Raw genomic sequence first — 19,730 nt, 5'->3', positions numbered from 1 at the left:
TGTCTAATTTTTTTCTTAAGAACAGTAGCAAACTATGTCAGACATCTTGCTGCAGATTTAATAACATTAAGCTTCTAGAAAACAACTTCTATCTTGCAGTTAAATTAGAAATGGCAAACAGAATATTTAAAGAAGGAAAAAAATTGCAGCTGTTTCCCTCTCCTCTCACAAAGCACATATCACGACCTACAAAACATCAAAGAATCAATCTGAAGAGGTGTAAATATATAAACAAGAAAATCTCACAATGAAAAGTACATGGTTCTTTCACTAAAGTTACAACATCTTATCGAAATTATTTAAGAGTTTGGTTTACTCAAGGGTTTTTTTGTTTGTTTGTTTGTTTGGGGTTTTTTATTCCAATTCCTCTGGAAGCTTTTCCATGGTTCTAACATTTTGGTCCTATTTTTGCTATATTTTCTTTGAAGCAGATTGATCAGAATGAGGCACAGCTATTCCAATCCAATGATGTTATATGTAGAAGTTATATAAAGGAATCATAATATTTCAGTTTTGTTTTCTCCTACTCAATATACATCCACACATTTTGCTTATTTCTTTTATTACTGCTGCACACTAAGCAGTGGTTTTCCATTGATATTCTTACACTGACCCCAGATCTTCTCCTTGAGGGGTTACAATTAATTTAGAATCAGTCAATGTATATATATGAGTAATTCAAATGATTCCCCTCAATATACACTAATATGACTATTAACAGAGAACTTCCTCACTTCTTATCATACACTTAACTATGTTGATTCCTTCTGAAGTTCTTATATCATCTCTAGTTTTGACTAGAATCATAGAATCATAGAAAATTAGAGTTAGAAGGGACTTTAGGGCTAGGGACAGACATTCAAAAAGCCGGAGCCTGAATTGATTCAACCTTTGCAGGTTAGTTGAACCTGCCGTAGGTCAAACCAGTTTTAACAGACCAGACATCCCCTCTGGACTGAGGCAATGTAGGCTCATGCCTGTAGTTGCTCAGGTCAGGAGCTGGAGGGTGCTATAGGATGCCCTTGGCTGCAGGGAAGTGTGCTGGGGGAGCGTGGCCAGTCTGGGCTGAACTGGCCAGAGAGGGGTTTAATTCTCCTCCGCCTGTCCCACTGGCAGGGACCCAATCCAGGTCTACCAGACGCTCCCCGCTCACTGTTGCAGCGGCGGGGCACCATGGTACCTGAGGCAGAGGGGGCAGGGAGGAGGGTTAGTCTCCCCTCTACCCTCACTAGCAGCTGGGGCTGCCGACCATCACTGCTGCACTTGCTCCCTGTAGCGGAATAAGCCCCCTGCTGTCCCCTCTGCCAGACACCAGAGGGAAGGGGAATAACCTCTGTCCCTGCCCCTCCCAAAGCGGCCCTGCCAGCCAGTGTCTGGTTGTCTTCCCAAACCCCTGCTGCAGCGGGAGGTGACAGAGCCCTTCATGGGGGCAGCAGCCCGTGTCATAATGTCAGGGAATACAAGCCCCTTCCCAGCAGGGCAGGAAGAGCTGTGGCAAGCTGCGCGTGGCAGCACCAGGGTCTGGAGGGGCTAGAGTGCTTCAGAACCCCCGCCGCACCGCCAGCAGCTTTCCTCACCCTGTTGCACAGCCCCTACTGGGAAGTGGCTTGTGCTTGGGGAAACCATGGTGGGGGCTGCAACAGCCCCCATCATGGTCTCCCCCCCATGTCACTCCAGCAGTTGGGTCCCTGCCAGTGGGACAGGCAGGGGGGGTGAGACAAGACCAGATGCTGCTGGCTGAGCCCCTGCGGGGTACGGCAGGGAGTGGGGTTATTCTTCACTCTGTCCCAGGGTCATTCACCTTCATCCTCCCTATATATTTGAAAAAGGACATTTTATTATCTTAGATCTTGGATCCACCTTCCAGGCAAGCAGCAGACTTCCTGAGACAACAGGTCAGGCCAGCAGATGAATCCCTATGACTCCTGCAGAAGGCAGTCCCAGCCACCACTACCTGTCACTTCTCCTTGGACTAGCTATTTGAGTTTGTCACCTGAAAACCTCGTCACCTCATTGTTCACCTGCTTTGCCAGAATATTTATAAAAAGAATGAGATATGCTAGCCCAATCACTTCTAAAATTTCCCAGTGTCAAAAACAGATTTTTTTCTGACATTTTCTCTCTCCCACAGTTTCTAATTGATAACAGAAGTCCATCAAATAGTTTACTTAATAACATGTCAAAGGTTTCTTGATAGTTTCTTGAAGAATTGTTTTCCAAAATCTAAGAGCATTCTAGTAGACTAGAGAGGCATAATTTTCTTTTAAAGACTGTCTCAGTTTTTTTGTATGTCATATGAAGTTCACAACACTGTTTAATAATTCTGTTGTTAATTCTCTTTTGCCACCCTGTATCTAATATTCCCTTGCTTTTTTTTTACTTAAAAAAGTGGTTCAATAAGTATTTCCCCAACATCCTACATGTTGGAGAGAGATGCAAAGGAAATATTTAGCTTCTCTACATTATCATTATGTTTAATTTTCCTTTAGCTCCCTGCTGGTCCACCAAATTCAAAGGCTCATATACCTTTTCTTTTTGGAACATTTGGAAAGATTCTTGTTTGTTTTTCTATGTTTACCTATTTGTGTTTCAAATGCCTCTAAATCCCTCTTAATTTTTGCCTGCTATTGTTTATTCTTTTCCATTAATTTCTTTTGGGCCAGATGTCTGTTTTTGGAAGAATCCCTGTTTGCCTTGAATAACCTCTAAACTTTGCCAGTATAAGGAAAAATCTGCTATTGTGCTATGGCTGGACAATTAAGATTATTCAGTCACGTTAATGAAGGTGCAACTGACAAGTGACCGAGTTATACATAATCATGGCATTTGAGAAAGTGTCATCAGATATCTGGAAAAGTAAATTCACCATTATTAGATCTTTCTTTTAAACTCTATTAGCAAACCTTGCAAAGTCAGACCATTTTATTCAAGCTCTCTGCAGGCTTTATTCCCAAGTGACTACTCAGATGAACATATGATGGAACCACTTATTGTCAACAGAACGCTAAAAGAGTGAACTTTCCAAAAACGGTTCACACATTTGGTAGAGGTGTCCTAATTAGCACACTAGTTTGATATGGACTAAATATTAAGAGCATTTTTTTATAAGCTGAAGGCATTCACAAGCATTATATTACATTACACATAGACTAAATGGTAAACGTATTCACAACATTATCATTTAACTGAAAAAATAGAGTACACAAAAAACTGGAAAATCAAAAAGGTATCCTATACAACTGCAGAGTCAAGGAGGAAAGGCATTTTACTGTCTGCAAAATTTCAGAGCATGTTTCATTGTTACAAGAGTATCCCCCAGTAGCAGGCCTGATCATGTAATCTTCAACTGGAAGAAACTCTCGTTTATATCAATTCAGCTCAACTTCTGGAAAAATTAGCTACTCCTTTCTTCATTCTCACTGTTTAGTCTCTTAAGTGAAGCAGAAGACTAAGCATAGGGACAATAATGGGCTAAAAATATCCTCCCCTGCTCATCTTCTGTCCCCCCCCCACCGTAACCCTGTGTGGTTTCTTGCTGTGCTAGACTCTTTTTGAAGAGATATCTTACCTATTGTTGGTTAGTAACATATAGCATGGTGCATGCTTTGTATTGTTTGGCACTATGTAGCATGCTGTTTTGAGGTGCGGTTTGGATCCCCTCTAGATCTTTATTTATTCAAAGTGTGGAGATGATCAGAACTGAGGTCAGAGTATTATTTGGGTCAGTTACCAGATTATAATGCTTTCCTAGTAAGAGCATAAGGGGAAAAAAACGAAACATGTATGACAGCTGTTAGGTATGTCTCTTAATGGAGTACTGGAAAGCATTCTGATAATAAGTGTAAAGATCATGAACACTCCCCCCCCCATGTAGAATAAAAGAGAAAATTGAAGAGAAAACAAGTCTCCGCCTCCATGTTTCCCAAAGCTTGTGGGTTTGTGCCCCACTGCAGTAAAGTTGAGCAGTCTTGCGCCCCCCTGAATTATGGTGCTTCTTCCCCTCACCACCATTTCCCCCAGCTCCCCTCACTGTGGCCATCAGTGGTGGGTGGAAGTAGGACGGGCTACTGACTGCTACCACAATTCATGAGGGGCCCCACAGATCCTTTTGCACCCTTCAGGGGAGTGCATCCCACAATTTGGGAAACACTGCTCTAACTCATTCAAAGAAATATTTCAAGGCATTCATTCTAGCAAATATCTCTTTTTCTCTTTGTTTTATGCGAGAACAGCAAATCTAGCATTTTGTTCTAAAATAGTTTTTTTTCTTATGACTTGAAATGCTCCCCAATTACACAATCTGTATTCTCTTTTATTTTGTCTTCATTCTATTTGTGCCCAAATTTCTGCTTCCCAGAAATATCTGTCAGTGTGTGTGTGTGTGTGTGTGTGTGTGTATATATATATATATATATGTCTGTCTCTAAGTTTAAGCCCCAGTATGAACCTTCTCTGGCAGTCTAAGAGAGGCCAAAACCAGTAGAAGTGGATACCATATATGTTTGTCGGTATTTTACATAGTTTTGAAAGATGTTCAAGATGTATGGACTTATCCTTGCAAAACACATATCTGGAATTAATCTAACAAGTGCTGTTACCACTACGCCACATTTAAGTGATAAGGCACCACTTATCAGGAAGTCAGAAAGATGGCTTTCAAAGAAGGCAGTTAGTAGATATTGGGAGAGGGAATGATTTATATTAAATGCAGGTAAGGGACTTTGCCTTAGCGAAAGCTATGCTGCACACAGGAAATGAAAAGCCTCATTTCTAGTTTGGTGCTGTTTCTGCTAGAGTGGCTCACTACCCCCATGGCAAAAAAAGAAAAAGAAAAAAGGAACTGCTTTGAATATCTTTCTTTAATGCAAAATGCCTCTTCTTTTGGGAAGCCTAATGAAAATGGCATCAGCTTTTCAACCTGCCTTGTTCAATGTGAGGGGTGGAGGCAACCTGGCAGGAACAGAAAGCAGGTGTGAAATTCTCGAGAAGATTTCTTTTGTTACTATCATGCCACGGCATCTGAAATAATTCCAGGATTTCAGCCAAGATCCTTGACATGAGAGTATTTGTAATAGTGAGTTAAAATACCAAACCAAAACCCAGCCAGGCTTTTTTTTTTTTTGTTATATCACAAATCCTCCAGGAGGATTTCTTGATGTGTCTCTTAAAGAAGAATCCAGAAGCTTCTGAACTGGACATCGTTTCGAGACTGTGATTTATTGCCACTCAAAATATTTTGCAAACCTTCTTATTCATTATAGCTGAACTATTTCACTTGTGTGAAGACTGTTTCACTTCAGCAGTCTATTTATGTGATCACATGGTACTTTTAAGTTGTGCAAATGCAGCTGAATGCATTCTTCAAAACCTGTGGTGTTTCTTTCTTGTGAAAGCAGAGTAATCAGCCACAGCATCATGGATTGTTGATGTGAGCCAGCAAGCCACTCATGACTCTAGGAGATACTCCCTCTGCTTTTGGGCCAACAGGAATATTATGGACTGCTTTCTCCATCTGTTCCTAAAGCAAATGCCAAGATGGTCAAAATATTAAAACATGCCACTAAAAACAGGATCAAAGGCGTGACCTGAGTGGTGCTGCCAGAAATGGAGTTCTTGTACATACAAAATCCGCATACATAAAATAGTAACATGAATGCTGTCTGGAGCTATAAAATGGTTCAATGACAAAAACATTTCAGTTAGGACAGAAACATTTTCCTGTAGTGACTGCAACCCAAACACTGCAATTAATATTGGAAAGTGAAATGGTTCAACCCATTTAGAAAGAATAAGGAAATGCACAAATGACAATGCTTCATTGGTGAAAAGTAAATTTGATTTTAAAATATATTCTTTCTATTAGAAGTGCTTTTATTATATTGTGCTAACACCCTAGGGGCCCATCAGAACAGAGACCCCATTATTCCTAGGTTGTCCAAACATCCGAAAGACAGTCCTCTCTCTGAATAACTTGCTACCTAAAAAGGACCAAAGATCCCATTTCCCAATACAAAGGGTGGGACTGAGGGGATAAAAAGCAATGTAATCAGAGGAATGACAGGCATGGATTTCTTTTATTAATATAACAGCTGAATCAGAAGTTGATGAGACAGGTGGCATAATGAAATGAAGAAGTGTGGAGCAGAGGAAAGCAGCATCCAGAAATCAAGAAGGGGTTGGAAGCATTACTTGGAAATTGGAGAAAATGATCTTTGGGGCATAAACAGGTCTGGAAATAGAAGCTGGAAGGCAAGTGAAGGCAGATACCCATCCATCCCTATGCCTTTTCTTTATGGTTGTGTGTGCGCTTGGGGTTTTGGGTGGTTCCATTTCCTCACCAAACTAGCAGACTTTAAGAATAAGATATGACTCAGTGTATAAAACCGTGCTCTTTCCTGAGACTCATTGTGAAGAAATGAGAAACTGAGCAAGAATAGGCCAAACCCTGTGTCAGCCTTCTTGTGGGACCCCTCCCCCAGCTCCAGACATCTTTAATTGCAGACATTGCATCTGATTAGACTAGATTAGACTAGCTCCTGCCTTTACAGAAGCACATGCTGTAAGAGAAGGACAATCCATGTGACAACCCTCTAAGTGAACCTAAAACTTTTCATTGTCAGTTGTATAACTAAATATAGTCAGAAGATGTCAGTGGATTCAGAGCTTACATTAAAATGTAAAGTATATTTCCTTGACTGCCTAGAATAGACTATTATGATTTGTGTATTAAAGCCTTGTGTGTTCCACCTATCCAGTTCATAAACAACAGTTTAACCTTTATCCCAAGGCATGTACACCCTTCTCTTCCTAGAAAAATGAATTCATGTTAAGCAGTCAAATCAGTATCAACCTGACCTTTAAACACATCAGTGTTTCTTGGAAAAATATTATGGCTGGGATGCCTACTGTGGTAAACAATATTAGCTGCTCCAACCCATTGTTGAGTCATGCTGTGCAGAGGCTTATCAAAATAAGGGGTTGGAAATCAGCAGGGACCAGAGATCTTCTGACAAACACCACAGGATATGAAGAACAATGTAAATGCAAAAGTACTGGCAGATATATTTCTATATTACTGTTCCAGAGATAACAGCTAAGGTGAATCATTTCCCACCACCTACAGTACCAAATTATTTCAAATTCTGAAGGGACCATATTTATTTCATTGGTAGGTAGCAATTTACTTAGCTGAAGATCATTATATTTATGTGTCTGTGAAATCCTCACAATAATTATACATTTGAGCTGTCTCAGAAGTGCTATATATATTCTCATTAGTCATGTACTTCCAAGGATATTATCATTTTTTCTCCAACAACCTTTGCAATCTGAGTGTAAAGTACTGTACTGTATATGAACCTGGAGTCTTAGAGTTTTCTTAAACTTCAGTTTAATCAAACAGCAGGGTGGCTTATATTCACATGCAAATGCTAAGAAATACCTTCATTTCCTTAAATGACTGCACTGTTGAGCTTATTTAAAACAAACCACACTGTGCAGTAGGCAAAGGAGGGCATGGAAAAAAGTCTTTTGTTCCATAGTACCTTATTAAAACTTTTCCAGAAAAGGTCATGGAAACATTTCAGATAGGGGTAAGGAGATAAAGGCAAGGGAATTCCTGAGTTCCAGTCCCACTTCTGCCAAACAGCTAATAATACTTCTCAGGGGTGTTGAGAGGCTCATTTATTCTTTGTGCACTTCCTTTGAAAGCCTCAGATGAAAAATATTTTAGAAGTGCTGAGTATTATTATATTAGTCCATCTACACAGACTGCTAGCAACCTTAAAAAATAAATAAACCCAATGGAGTATAATTCCCTGGAGTTACTTCAGATATTTGTGTTGGAATTTATAGCCCCTTCACCCAGGTAGGAAGCTGTCTCTCCTACGTTAAGCCCTTTTCAGTGCTCCTTAGCCTCACAAGGTCATTGGATAATTTTCTTATTCTCTTTTTTTTTTTAATATGATGATCATAAAAGGTGCCAAATTGACATTCCTAGGTATTGAAGCCCTTCACTTATGATTAATTTCATTAAAAAGATCTCAAAGTGCTTTTAAAAACATTAATCACTCTCATCACCCCTCTCTGTCTAGCTGTGTTCTTACTGTATCTGAATGCCTCCCACGAGTAAAAGGAAAATGACGTAACTGATATTTTTTTCTTCCTTCCTTGCCAAAAACAAATAGGCTCAGTGGTTATTTCTAATTTGCCTGGATGATTGCAATTTTTCCTTTCCCTTTTTTGATATTTGAAAGTATAAAAGATGGTGCTGTTATGAAGAAGAAAATAACAGTGGCTCCATTTAACAAAGAGGGAAACATTGTGCAGAGAAGTTAGGTGACTTGATCAGGGTTACCCAACAAGTCAGCAGCAGAAGAAATACTACTACTCAGGAACCCCTGAAATGCCTAATCTGAATATTTACCTCTTCCTTTTTTCCCTAGCCCATAAAACAGGAACCTTCTCCAAGCTACTCTCTCAGTTAATTTTACAGGAATGCACTGAAAGGTCCCTCCTAAGATTAAATCAGTCTCCAGTACAGTCACAGTATTTCTGAGTGTTCCCATATGCACAACTGTGACGGGGATGTTGTTTGGGAAGGCTTAAAAGAAATTCACCCCCAAGGTCAGTTTTCAAAAATGTGCATGGAGAAGCTAATGCTCTCTACTAGAGGAGTGGTTCCTGCTTTTTTTTTAAAAAAAAGACAAAGCAAAAATGTAGACCAAATCTTCAGGAAAACATATATTTATTTTAATCCTAAAATTTCTGCTTCAGTTTGGCACCTCTGCTCCCATCAGGCACATCAGCTCATAAGAATGATTCATCATCTGGGGACTAATAAAATGCTGGTTTCAAAAGGAGCCACAAAAACAAGCCTATGTAAAAGAGCGTACACGTTAACTGTGTGCTCTGGTGCACATACTTTAACAAGTCATATTGGACAATGCACATGATAGTCCATTACTGCTCAAATTTAAATGATATCTCATAATGTACCATAATTGCCAAACTTGGTGAAGAAATCTTGCCTCGCAGTATGCAAGCAGAAGGTGAAGCAGGAGACCGTAGTTATCCCTCACTTATTTTTCCCTAACTTGGTGGAGCCACAACGTACCTTCACTCCCTTTCTGGCTAGCTGGGAAGGGCGAAGAGGACACACCAGACAGGAAGAGATGCAGAAGTAGATATCCAGTGGGAGATCGTGCCAGGCAGAGGAGTTTCATCCTGACCTAAGAGAAAAGGATGTCCCAGGCAGAAATCCTTTCTCTGCAGCCACTTTTCTACTCATGTGCAGCATGTCTCTCTACTTTCTTGGAGAGAGAGAAAAATAAATGAAGTAGTGCTCTCTGTTTTGAAACATATACATTTTCTGAAATGCAGGAAATGGCACTTGCATTTCAGGATTTTCTAAGGAAGAAAGCTGCCCTTCCCCCACCAGGAAGACAGACTCTTCACCCTGGTCCAGACTAAACGATGGCATGTATAGACATGAGGATAGGCAGCAATAGAAATCCTTCCCCCACCCAGTTCCACAGATACATACACACAGGCAATTTTCATTGACTAGCTGTAGATTTGTGGGTAGAAACAAACTCTTTTCTTCTCTTGCCCCTGTTCCCTTCCTCTTGTTGCACGCTACACCAGAAGGTGCTCTATGCTTCAGCATGTGGCCTACCTATCTATGATAATGGTAACTAATTGATTTATATGAACCATAATGCTTGATTTTTACAAGGAAGGGAAAGAGTCAAGATACTGAAAAACATGTACGCCAGAAGTAATGTGCAAAATGCTAGAGAGTCTCTTGTCATACAGCATGAGTGTATTGACTGATATGTCCAACTACAAGGAAAAATGTATGCTACAGGCAAAGAAGACAGCTATGGTTAAGCCAGAAGCAAAGCCATGACCACACAGCAAGCGCTGGCTAACACCACTCATACGGAACATGCAGAAAAATATCTCCCATTTTTTTTCTTCACAGCCAGGCATGGGAAATTACTGTAAAGCCAAGAATGAACCCATTATTTTTTACTCCTTAAATTGAGAGGTTTTGCTACAAACAGCTGAATATCAGTAGAAAAACATGTCTTCAGGGCTCTTTAAATAGTGCTAAATGAACAAACCAAACCAAAGTCCCTGGCTTTTTGAGGACCTGATCATGCATTTCTTGTTCATCCATAGTCCATCTGGCTCCAGAGGAGCTACTTTCATAAATAAGAATTACAGAATGAAACATATGGTTTGGATTTTTTTTTTTAGAAAGTGGTCCCAGAACCTTGGTTCCCTTGAAGTCAGTAGGATTTTCACACTGATTTTAATGGGAGTAAAAGCAGGCAGAGAGGGAACAAAAACATAAATAAAAACATCTTAGCAAATAGGCGTATTTATTGCAATATCCATCCACATTGTGTTAATAAACCTAAAATAATCTCACAGTTTGAAACAGTGCTTCCTAATCTATAGTAGCTGCCAAGTCTCTTTTATTATAGTATAAAATAAACATCACACCTTTAAACTGTTCACATAACTAATAAATCAGTTCAGAGGGGATTGCTCTCTTGAGATGATTGTATCAGTGGTTAGCAGAGTCGCACAGATACACAGGAGATGTAATTATGCTAGAATGGCCAATTCTACACCTCTGGCATGGCTTATTATTTGACTAGCAAACAAGGAGGGGTCTCAGTTACATTAGAAGGTTATTCAACTTAATTGCAGGCTGGCTTTTCCACCACTCATCTTTTTCCCTCTTTTCCTTTAACCTTAGTCTTCACAGAATTCTGTTTTATCTTTTCTCCTTTGCTTGCTAATGTTCCTGTTTCTCAAGTCTGCTGTGTACTCAGGTTTGTGCAGTCTATGCATCCTTGCTTTTTAATACCTAGTTGAACAATAGTTATTTAAAACAGTTACCCTCCCCACACTTACAACATCCCAGCTCATTTTTTAAAGTTTAAGTTTCAGATTAGAAGAACTCATAGCATTAGTTTGAGCCACGCATGGAGCCTGATTCTTAGCGTATTCATATAGCCAGAATGCCAATGAATCCAGTGAAGCCAGTCAAGGTTTGTAGTGGTGTGAGAGAGATCACATCTGGGCCTATGGTATGGGCTGCCTTTGACACTTTCACACTGCTCTGCCAATATGCTTGGACCTGCAACCTTCCTGAGGCATCCTCAGTGAAATGACTCACACATGAGTCCACTATGTTTAAATGCTGTACTCCCTACATGCACACAAAAAGAAAGTATTTCTAAAAAGATTTTAAAAGAGTAAGTTCTTGAGTCACTTTTCAGATTATAAATACATTGCAAATGTTATGATATTTATATACCATGAAACAAAATGTAGCTCTGAATATGATCCTGGCATAGTGCCATGTTCTTTGTTTCAGTGTGCTATAACAAATACGAGTTGGCCCTTGGTGCTTTAACTGTTAACTGTGCAAATGTTTGCTTCCTAGCCATAGTCTGAAAAACACCAGTGAAATAAGACAATAGCACAAGCAACATAATAGAAAAGTGGCAGAAGGAGGGGAACTGGCTAAACTAACTTGTAACTGTAGCACAGAACTTGGAAGAAAGGGCACAGGAAAGAATTTGACTGAAGTACCAAGAAGTCACTCTGTGTGCACATAGCAAGAATATTAGTTGCAGTTGCAACATCTTTGCAAATAGCTCCCTTATGAAAAAGACGATTCTGTTATAGAAACATGGAATACTCTGATGTTATTCCTTACTTACTAACTACATGCTGAATTAAACAGTAGTTGTATTATGCTCTGATAACATAGGGACAAAGCTCTGTTGGTGTGCCAAGAGCTCTTACTACTGTTTCAGTCTACCTTAAGTACTGCATTAGTGTGACCTTTGCCTTTGTAGGGGTCGTTATAATTAGGGGTCTACCCAACTCAAGGCAGCAGCCAGCTGATTTTGTGGGTAGAGATCAGGGTCAGCCACCATTTTCAGGGGCTTATCATAGCAGGGTTTTCCACATGCCTCTGATTGGCTGAGGGGCTCTGGTGGCCCTTCCCCTCGCTGATGATTGGTGGAGGGCTGTTCATCATATGACCCTGCCCCTCACTGCTAATTAGTGGAGAGAGGTGAGGCCCTACAAGCAGCCCTCTTAGCCAATCAGTAGTGAGGCGTGGCAGCCATCTTGCCTGCTCACCTTCATGCCAGCAGCCCCCTTTGTGCCAGACTGTGCAGCCAGGAGGACTGCTGGCTCCCAATGGGGAGTCAGCATTTTATTTTTAGTAATCTTTTGTTTCCCCACAGATTTTGCAGAAAGCGAAATTCACAAAATCGTGATTTGAGTAGGTCCCTAGTTATAATAGTCTTCAATTACATTTCAGCTACTTTGCATTCTAGGATGATTATTAGTCTCCTTGAGTCAGGCACAATACCTAGCACAGAGTTATCTAACTGGTGGCCCATTAAGGGTTAACATGCAGCCCTGCAGGCTCCTGCCTGGCTGCCATGCTGCCCATTGGTCTTGTGGTGGTAGTGGCTGGGGTCCTCAGGCTCCCTTCTATCTGCTAGCTTCTGGTTCCTGCCATTGCTCCTGGTTGTAGGGAGCACAGCGGGCAGCGGCCAGGCGGTACACTCAGCAGAGGAAGCCAGGCTGCCCATGCTGCATGCTGTATGTGAGATGACTGCATGATGCACATGGCTGGGAGAGGGGCAGAGGTGCTGCATGCATGGCAGGGAGGTGGTAAGTTGCTACTGGCCTACACGTGTAGTGAGCAGTTCTGGTGGGGAGGCCAGAACATATGGCCCCCAGCTGCCCAGAAATTGGACAGCCCTGACCTAGTACATTGGGGCCTAGATTCAGATGGCAAATTCATTCAGAAAAGTGATGAATACCTCAACAGTGTCTGGATCATTGATTGCTTTTACTCTGTTTGACACAAGAAGGGCTTCTGGTTATATTCTCACTAGGGAGAGAGACATAGGTAAAAAGGGGGTTGAGAGTGGAATGAGCAATGAACAAGTTGTAGTGAATTAAAAGGGAACGGGGACTTAGCACAGAGCAGCTCACGTTCTAATTGTCATTGTAACCCCTCTTGTGTTGTGGTACTTGAAAGTTAAACTGTAATAACTTTAACCCTGTTTCTTTACAGGCTAAGTTACCTCAGTTTAGTTTTCACTTACCGAAGATAGAAGTGGGGACTCAGACAGTTACCATGTGTCAGCTGCTCTATGGTAAGTCCCCATCCACTTTTAATTGTAATTTATCTGTCCATACATCTTATTAACCAAATGTATGTTGCACAACAATCCTAGATTAGTCAAACTTAAAAGGAAAGCATCATATTACTTACAAAGGCCAGAATTAATATTAACATAAGTGATAATGACACAGAGAGAAAAACGGGAGCTACAGGGAAAAAAAACTGCACACACCAAAAAATGAGGGGGCCAAATTTCAGTAGAAACCAATGGGTTTTCATTGAGAACAGCTGAGGCCCTAACCAATTTAGAAGGCAGCAGCTTACAGTCATTGTAAACCTAGGCTCTGAAGTAATCAACAGGAATTGTGAATACAATGAACCCAAGTTTGCTGTTTAGTATTTTTGTTTATTGAGCTTATTTGTGTTGAATGAGTGCTATAAGTTTATAGACTCATGAAAGGCCAAGATGTTTGAGGGTACATAATGACAACTATCCTGGCTGGCACATCAAGAATTGAACTGGGGACGCTACTTTTATTTTTGTGTAAATCCTAAAAGACAAATAGCAGTTCCTATAGTACCTTTGGCATATCATGTGAAAAACTGGTAGGGAGTTTAAGAACACAGGACAAATTCCAATTACAAGTGTGAGTTTTTATCAGTGTATCCTGGGGACCGATCTACCCATTTGGAGTCATTGATCCATGTCCCATCTGAACAGTGCTCCTGCTTAGGGGACTAGTGAATTTGGATGCATTAAGCATGCAACTGTAACTTGTGTGAATCAGTTTCATTGACTCACAATCTTGCAGGCATTTGTGATTACCACCTGTAACCCAGGTACATCCAAAGGTGTGCCCTATTCTCTATTGAATGGGATGGGTAGGCAGGACAGGGTGCTGTGAGAGGGATGCCGAATCTCAAGCAGATCCCTCTTTCCTCTATAGAGTTAGCCCAAGCCCAAAGTCCTTAACTATATACAATTTATTGAGTTATAATATACATAAACATAAAACTAAATATCATATACATATATTTACACAGTGAACATTAACCAATAACCAAGGTCAAACCCTAAATAACACTATTTACAACATCACAATACATTTCAATTACAAAATATAAGACACAAACATGAACAATCTTAATAACATCTATTCCTTAATATAGTCCCTGACCCATAGCAAGAGATAGTCCTCCTTCCACTGGGGTCCCTTGGGGGGGTGACCAGGAAGCACCAGGGGCCCCTCCGCTTAGGGCCTTGACTAGGTGAGGGGGCTGCTCCCTTCTCTGGCTTTGCCCACCCCAAACATCTTCCCCTGTGAAACCCAAGGGCCCGATGATTCATGCTTCCTCAGGTGGAGGTGGTCAGGGTGCAGCTTGATGGGGTCTCCTCTGCTGGAGCGCCTCTCCAGGCCTCTCCTGCGCTGCTGGGTTCCTTCCCACCCTGTGCCCCACTTTGGGCACCAAGGGCTCAGCTGCTCTCAGCTGCTGCACCACCTCTGCTGGCTTCTGGGTGCTGGGCCTCACGCTGCAGCACTACTATTTCCCTGTGCCCTGGCTTCGGTACTGAGGGCTCTTCTAGCACAGGCTGGGCCCTTCAGGCTCTGGCTGGCCATCCTCACACCGAGTGGCTAACCCAAGCAGCCTCCACTGTTTCCTTGCTCCCAAGACTCAGGCCCATGCGCCACCCTGCACATCGTAAGTCCTGGCCGCTTGCTAGGAGATGGGGCCTGCGCTACCTCACTGCAGCCCCAAGGCCTTTGCCCCATGCACTGCCCCGCGCACTGTGGCCGCTGGCCCTGCTGGGGTTGCAGGTTTGAGCCACGACTTGTGATGGCTCCCAAAGCCTAGGCTCTGTGCATTGAACCGCACACCATGATGGGCCTGAGCAGTCTCACAGCGCTCTCAGGGCCAAGTCTCTGCGCGCTGTCCCATGCGCCGTCAACAGTCTGAGCATTCTCGCACTGCTCCCAAGGCTGCTCCTCTGGTAGCAGCTCCAGGAGCCTAGGGCCTATTGCCCGCGGGCGGAGAGCTCCCCAGCTTTTCTTGGCTCCACTCTTCTTGAGTCCCTCGCCCCATGTACCCCTGATGCTGGGCACGCAGCTCCTTTTATACGCTCCAGGGCTCCGCCCCTGAAGTCTTCCGGACCTGACAGTTTACAGTCTTCAATCAGGTCTGGGGGAGCTCTTCTCCCCCTCCCCTCAGGAAAGGGGCATGACTTTATTTCTCCTGCTGCCTCCCAATTGGTGGATGGGCTCCACCAGTAAAAACAGCAGGATCTCAAGCCTAGGACACAACCCTAGCTCTGAAAAGTGAGCCTGCTACGCACCGCATGATGTAGTGACTGTCTATGACTGAGTTTCAAACGTCATCCAACTACAACCAACTACCAGTAGGGGGGTCAGGCTTTGCCAATGCACTTGATAACCTGCTGGTGTCCGGACATGGAGAGATCCAGTACAGGCTTGGGGCCTTGTTCCATTTGTCACTGGCCTGTCAGAGTATCCTTAAAGTTCAGCAAGTAATGAATCTTTAAGAAGCATCCAACAAACATCCTTTAACTAGTTCTCTGATACAAGATCTCATTCTTATACTGTTTGTGCAGCAGTGCATAAAATATTAAAATTAAAAAGCTAAGGGACTGTTGAGAGGAAAACGAACAAAACAACTCTGGATTCAAGAAAAAAAATCATCAATATGTAGTATATTTGCATACTGGAGCATATTTGCAGAAGGAGCATAATTATGCATCTGTATTGATTTTGGCTTTTTTTTGGAATAATGATAAAGTATGACATATCTAGAGAGCATGCACAAGGCTTGGCAAGCTTAACAAATACAAAAGGTTTGTATTTTTAGAAATCTCAGCTATGCAAATAAGAGAATATTCACATGTATTTTATTAGACCATAGCTGTAACAAAGCCCTAGAAACATTCTGTTGTATGCTCAAGATAATTTGGGGGCATATTTAATACAAAAATGCTGCATAACAATGGACTTTTTTTTCTTCATTATGAATGATTTCCATTATAGCACCTTGGACACAAAAACAAGCTTAAATTCCTGCTGCATCTAATTTATTATTACTGCTGTAGATATTGTTTTGTGTCAGAGTACATAAAATATTTCTAGAACCATATTGCAAAAAACCTGGGGCGGGGGGAATAGGGGAGAGAATAGCATAATATAGATGGTTTTAGAAGTTATTGCATTTTATGACAGATCAGCATGTTAACTGTGTAGAAAAGCTGATTAGAAAAATGTGATGGAAGTTTTCATTAGCAGAGGATTTCACAAGTACAGTTTACACATACTCTACATTTATGATGCAGAACAAATGTTAAGATAAGCTTGATATAGGTAAATATTGTGGAAGACATCAGCAACTGGGACACAAATATTTCATGTCAGAATTGCATGCATATAGATCATATACTGGAGAACAAGTTTGGTACTGTTCTGAATGTATTCGAGATGAAGCATGTGTAAAAAAATAAACCAGTATAAAGAAACATAAACAAAGGGCTCGAACCCACACTTCTGACACCACAAAATTCTTAATGAATTCAGGGGGAAAGTTGCCTAGAAAAAAGGAAGACTGAAACACTTGGTTCTAAATCTCTAAGCCACTTTGACAAGAAAATGTCTCAACATTTTAAAATCTGAGAATAACCAGATGATACACTGGAAAACAGGTGAGGGGGTTGCTTTCTCTTGTAGATATAACATAGTATTATTTTTAGCAGAATTTTTTGTTCCTAGACTACACTGCAATACAAGGAAGTGGAACAAGCTCATTCCTTCTGCAAGCACAGGTAACCCTGCTCCGTTGGCTCTCTACCGAGGCGTGAGAGAAAAGCACTACTTTCTTCCATTAATCTACATCCCAGCAGAATTGTCTTTTTGGTATTTTGTGGTGGAAGCCAGTCGCAGGAGGGGTTGGAGCATGATTCCCTTATGTCACCCCCTCAAAGTCTATGAATATTTGCTTACACATTCATCCAGGATTGAATGCTGTTTAACATAGTGCTAATTTTGGTTGGGTCCCTTCCACAACTTCTACTGAAAACCAAGGGAGGAGCTCGCCCTATGTCAGAGCTTGTATTGCCAGAAAGGAAGAGACAGGGCCAAGGAAGAGCAAGGAACACAACAGAGATAGTGCTCTCTGTGTAAACCTTGGGATGGCTCTCTGCGTGGATTCATCTCAGAGGTGAGAAGCTGCACTTTTTGCTACCTTCATTCACCTAATAAACCCCTTTTCACCTCAGGGGTTTAATTACCTTAAGTTTGAGAAAGGTTCACTTCTTCTTTTGAGCTGTAATTTTTACCCTTTAAAAAGGAGTGACTTTTCTCTTGTACAATTAACTGTCTGTCAAGGACCTTGATTTTAAAACTGGATCTGTCTGGGCAGACTATATCGTACCTGGCTGACTTCTAGGAGTCTTTGCAGGAGTGGAACAATCTACCCATGTGGACCTACTGCAGGATCAGTGCCTAGTTTCTAATGGGCACTCATCCTGGTAGCATACGGTCCCCTGGATTCTCTGTGAGAAGAGATTGTGTGGCTCATGAAAATACAGGACAGGGTTTTTTTCCCCTTAAAAATATGTATAGAAAAATTAAAACAACAAAAAACGTCCTACTAGCTTTTCTGCTCATTTGTGAAAAAGGAAAATGCTGCTTAATAAGAATTCCAGATTCCACAGACATCGAGCTTAACCTTTCTTTGGAATGAGATTTTTACATATTATAGAAGGAATCTAACTTGTAACATAAAGAAACCTTTCAGCTCCTTTGGAAAAGTAAAGCTTTATTGCATCCATATGGAAATAAAAAATTCAATCAGCCAACAGATCCCATTGAAATAGAAGTTAGTACCCATGGCTTCCTCTCAAAAAAAAATCAATGGAAAATGTTCAAAAGGGAATCCTTGAACACCCTTGAAGCTAGAAACATAATGTAATATTAAATTAAAATCAAATTCATAGGCAACTTCTATTAACTTTAATTAATTTATAGTTTTTCCATTCCAATTAAATTAAATAGATGTGGCCAGATTATAGAAGCTCATAAAGACAAAATAGAAATAACAGTGAAATGAAAGACTTTGAGCCCAAACAATATGAACGACCATTTTAAAAAGAAAACACAATAAATTCTATAAAGACACATATAACTTACATATATCATCATCCAAGTCTGAATCAAGCTATTTGCATTCCTGTGACATGATGCTGATCAGACTCACACTAGTGAAAACTCAGAAGTAACTCATTTACATCAGTTAATTTAACATAAACCTTGTATGAGATTGAAAATCAAGATGTTCCTCACATCTGCCCTCTCGTGGTATTTAATTGTATTACCAGCTAAAATGTATTTTAAAAATTCTGTTAAAAATTATTTTCATAACAGTAAACTAATTATAAATTTCAAATTTAAACCACATACATAGAAAGGCCTCAAAGAACACAAAGGATACGTTGGAAAATCCAAAAAAACTACGATGTTCTGTATAAAAATTGTTTAATATCTTTCTTTAATATTAGAAAAGGGTTTTTCCTTTAAGAGTCTTTAAACCTGGTACTTAACCCCACCCATGAAATATTATGCAGTATGTTGATCATGCTGTTTTTTAATTTTCCCCAGCTGAAGAGTATTGTAAAAAGAATCACTATATCCCAGAGGAATCAGGAAATTAAACTTTATTTATTTGGGTTTTGACTTTCCCATAAATGGATACAGCCATATACCATCTGATTACCATATAAGAAGAGTCACAGCACAAAAAAAGCACTGCCAATGTTCCACTGGGCCGTTGATTAATTAAGCAATAAGATGAGAAGGCTTGTCACATAAGGCTATTACTGTGTGTCTAAAATGCCATTTGAGGCATGAATGCTTGGTTAGTATTATAGAACCTAATCCTACCAGCACTCACTACTGAGCAAAGTACAGTATTATTACATCTGTTGGATTATTCACAGTAACAGGCACGGCACCCTGAGTTTTCCAGACCGGGCCCATATAACAAATCAGAAATAAAGATTCATATTTGATAAATGCAATATATTTATGTCCACTAATGGAAGCAGTGCATTTCTACTTGTAAAAATGGCTACATTTTTATAGAGCATTGATGGGGATAATGGAAATTTGTATGTAACCATCACTTTTCTAAAACAGCATGGTTGAAAGTGAAAGCAAGTACTCACATAGCTTTCAGATTGAAATATAAATCCATGAAAATAAAGGGAGTATTGTGCACCAAGTGGCTGTCAGCAAAGTTACCCACAAGGGAATACTGAGGACATTGGTGTGTTTTAAGCTCTATACCTCTTTGGGAATAAAGTGCCTCCCTTTATTTGGAATTCAGCGCCCTCTGAAAAACCTGAGAGAGGACTCACCCTTTTTTCATACCACAGCTTGCAGTAATAGATCTGCCCCTATTCATCCATCACATGGGGTATGAAAGAACTTGATTCAACTACCTTTCTTGCTTGAGAGGATTCAAACCCATGTTTTCCACCTCTCTAGCCAGTGGCTAAGGC

Source organism: Crocodylus porosus, unplaced genomic scaffold, assembly GCF_001723895.1.
Source record: "Crocodylus porosus isolate Cpor-Errol unplaced genomic scaffold, CroPor_comp1, whole genome shotgun sequence".
NCBI classification, from domain to species: domain Eukaryota; kingdom Metazoa; phylum Chordata; order Crocodylia; family Crocodylidae; genus Crocodylus; species Crocodylus porosus.
This window is presented reverse-complemented; position numbering follows the sequence as displayed.